The sequence below is a fragment of the Eschrichtius robustus genome, chromosome 10 (assembly GCF_028021215.1).
Source record: "Eschrichtius robustus isolate mEscRob2 chromosome 10, mEscRob2.pri, whole genome shotgun sequence".
NCBI classification, from domain to species: Eukaryota; Metazoa; Chordata; class Mammalia; order Artiodactyla; family Eschrichtiidae; genus Eschrichtius; species Eschrichtius robustus.
Window position 1 is genome coordinate 3,418,891 of NC_090833.1, and position 3,660 is coordinate 3,422,550.

Consider the following 3,660-nt stretch of genomic DNA (forward strand, 5'->3'; position numbering starts at 1 on the left):
ACTCCATTGCTTTTTAAAGTGCTCTTTAAAAGGTTTGTGTACAAGGACCCCTAATCCCTGTGATTGTGAAGTCTCACCCCAGGGGTAATTATTCAACCTGAGTGGGATTTTTTTGCCTTCACCAATTTCGTCAGATCAGCAAAGATTAAAGTAGTTTTGGGATGCTGTGTCCCTGTGAGGCCGTTCTTTGTTGTTCTAAACAGAATGTCTGAATCCAGGGACTTGGCCAGGACTCTAAAGCAAGCTGAGGTCCCGTCCTCTGGAGGATCTTCAGGGAAATCCCTTGTCCCATGTGGCGCCTTAGCTCGGCTGTCAACCTGGGGCTGCTCTGGACCCTGCGCTCTGCTCACCCTGCCCTCGGCTGGCCGTTGGCACACATGGCCTGTCCTCCAGCTGGTGAGTCACTAGACGCTTATTCATCACACAGCAGGCAGCAGAAGATGCCAGAAAGGTGTGCCCGTAAGGATCCGGGCTCACCCCGCAGCCCAGCCCCAGGTGCTGGTGAGTCACTGCTGTGGGCGCTGAGCAGGGCAGCAGAGGGAGGCGGAGGGCTGGCATCCATCTCTGCTTCTCCGTCGCTGGGGGAGGCCGGCAGGTGGGGGACGGGGCCTCTCCTCTCTGTGCCCTCGATCCCGCTGCATCCCACACCTGCACACACGTGTGCACCCACGTGCTCACACCTGCACACATGTGCACACACCTGCACACACATCCCCCCATGCGCACACCTGCACACACGTGTACACAAACCTGCACCCACGTGCACATACCGGCACACGCGCGCACACGCTGGCTAATTCCAAGCACCTGATCAGACTCGGAGCAGCTGCAGGTCAGCAAGCAGGCCTTGGAAGCCTCCTTGGCTGCCCCTTCAAGGTTTAATTTCTACTTTGGCAAAAGGGGAGGGGCTACTGCCCGCTTCCACAGGAGACTGCATCCCGCCTGCCCTGGTCCAGGCCTCCCAACCTGGTCCGAGCCCTGTGCCGTCGATGGAGGGAGGGCACAGCTGAAGAGTGACATCACAGGACACGGGCTGCAGTCAGGGGCCTCGGGGGAGGGGTGTGGAGGGAGCATCTCTTGACCCCCGGGCAGGCGACCGCTTCTCTGTGACCCTCCGCCTGGGCTGGTGGGAGCACCGGGCGTCACGTCGGAAGACTTCAGGGGTTCCAGCCTCGAGGCGAGGAGCCCTTCGGCCCTCTCACACCTCCCGCCCCTGCCTGGTGAAACCTGTGTCTTCCGTCAGATGATCCCTCAGCCGTTTGCTCCCCTTCGAAGGCACCTAACCCACAGAGACTAGTTAACACCTCAACAAGTTAGCATGGCTAGTCAGTGGCAGACCTGGGACGGGCATCCCGGACACCCGGCCTTCGGCTCGTGTCAAATGAAGAGCTGTGTTTGGAGAAATCGGTAGGATGTCATACACTGTCTGCTAATTGGCCCGAGTCCCCACGATTGCGGGGAGGGACACGGGCTGCCCCCCACCCCAGGCCGTTCCTTGTTTCCCCTGTCGGGCCCCGGAGAGAGGGCTCTGACAACACAGGTGGCCCCAGCAGCTGACTCTGAAAAGAAACAGCAATTTCCTTATTGATCTTTTCCTTCCCGCTAGGGGCTTGAAAATAAGGTTGCCGAGAATGATGTTGCTGGGCACGTTCTTCATTGTTTCATTTCTGCTTATTGAATCTCGGGTTATTCCTGGAGGACCTCCCCCTGCCTGCCCACCCCACCGCCCCGCCACCCCCGGAGCTTCTCCCATCAGTGGCGCACATGGATCTCCTGAACAGCATGGTCTTGGCCAGCAACATGAGCGCAGACCCCCGTGCTGTCCACGGGGCCAGAGACCGCGTGGGTGCCCACCTTCCCACGACATCGCCCACCCTGCCCCTCCGCCCAGCTCCTGGCTCCCGCCGCCATCTCCTTCAATTAGCGGGACAGGCTCTCCTACCAGCTGCTTATCTCACTTACGCGGGCGCCGGTGTCCCGGTTATATTGGCAGTGGCAGGCCATAATAAAGAAGACAAACAGCGGCTGCATCGGGTCATTCAGAGAAGCTGATGTTCACTCAGGAAGGGCCGGGAAAGGAGACATTCAGTTAAAGCTTTCCTGCAGCTCAGCGGCTCCAGGCCTGGCCTGTGCGTCTCGGAGCTTCAGACATGATGTCCAGAAGGAGAATTTTCTCATGTCCTTCCTCCCAGGAGGCTGTCCGTCTGCACCAGTTCCGGGAAGGCTGGCGTGAAGGCCGCCCTGGGCGGTGAGCCCTGCAATTCAGTTACTGCGCCGAGCTCCATGCTGACACCCAGCCCTCAAGGCATTCTCGGTCCAGCAGAGGAGACAAAGACGGTTCCAGAGGTGTCACGAGGCCCCAGTTCTCGGATACCAAACCAGCAGCTGGTTTCACCCATAGCAGCGCAATAAAATAACAGAAAAATTCAGGTAGACTCTTCCAGCCCTCAGTGGTTCTATAAATACAGGCTTAAAGTCATCTGAAAGGTGATCTTCTGGGTAAGAAACATCCCGTTCTTAGGCGCCCACCTTCTCCCGCTCTCCTCCCCAGCACGGGCTTTCAGGGGGAGCCATCTTTACAAAGGAATCCAAAAGGGACATGGAAACTTACCACCAAGGGAGATTCTATGGACACTGAAAAAGGTAGAAGGTGCTGGAGGTCAGTGTGACCTGGTCAAATCCCTGCTCCACCGCTGGCAGCGATGTGACGGTGGCCACACCCCTGACCCTGGAGGGGCGGGATCCACATAGGACCCACCCTCAGGTCACCACAAGGGACATCTGAGCCGCCAGCCCTCAGGTAGCACCCAGGCAGGGCCCTGGACGTGGGCGCTGGGGCTGGCTGGCCTGGCTGCCTGTTCCTCGGAGCCCAGGGTGCTGGGCTCCAGGCTGGGCCCTTGAGGTCACGACTTCATTTCAGCATCATGGCAGTCCTTGGGGCCCAGGTTGGGAGGCTCAGGTGGGAACAGTCAGGGGACCTCCTGCAGGCAGGTTGGCGTGCTGACCACCTTGTGCTCAGAGACCAGCCTCCCGGACCACAGAGCGATGGCCAGAGCCACAGCCCGTCTCAGAGCCACGAGGCCACGTGTTCAAGGGGACACTGCCTGTGTCGGACTGCAGGTGACCGTCTCCAGGGCACGCAGATGAAGCCTCACGCCCTCTCGCTGGCTGTCCCCTCCACCTGGCACGTTGGCCCCGATGCTCACACGGCCAAGTGCTTCTCCGCCTGCAGGTCAGCTTGCCTACAGGAGTGCGTCCATCAGACACCGGCTGTGGTGTCTGTGTGTCCAGCCCCCCGTAGATGACGGCGTGGGAGAGGTCCACCTGCGTGCATCCCCAGCGCCCAGCCCTGGGCCTGCACATAGTAAGTGTGCAGTGAACGCTTGCTGATGCATGAATGACAGGTGTGCTCCTAGTACATGCTAACATTGAGGAGGGAACGGGCTTTCCAAATGCAGATCAAATTCTGGCCGGAGTCAGTTCCCCATTCCAATGGAACAGATCCTTCCAGACCTCCAGAGAGATGCACATTGAGTGCTGAGTCCCTGGGAATGAGGAGAAGTTTTCACCCCCCTCGGGCACGCCCGTCCTGTTGAGCGGGGGGGCTCAGGGACCTGGGGGCGTCCATCCGGTGATGATTCTTCGTGACCCTCGGAGTGG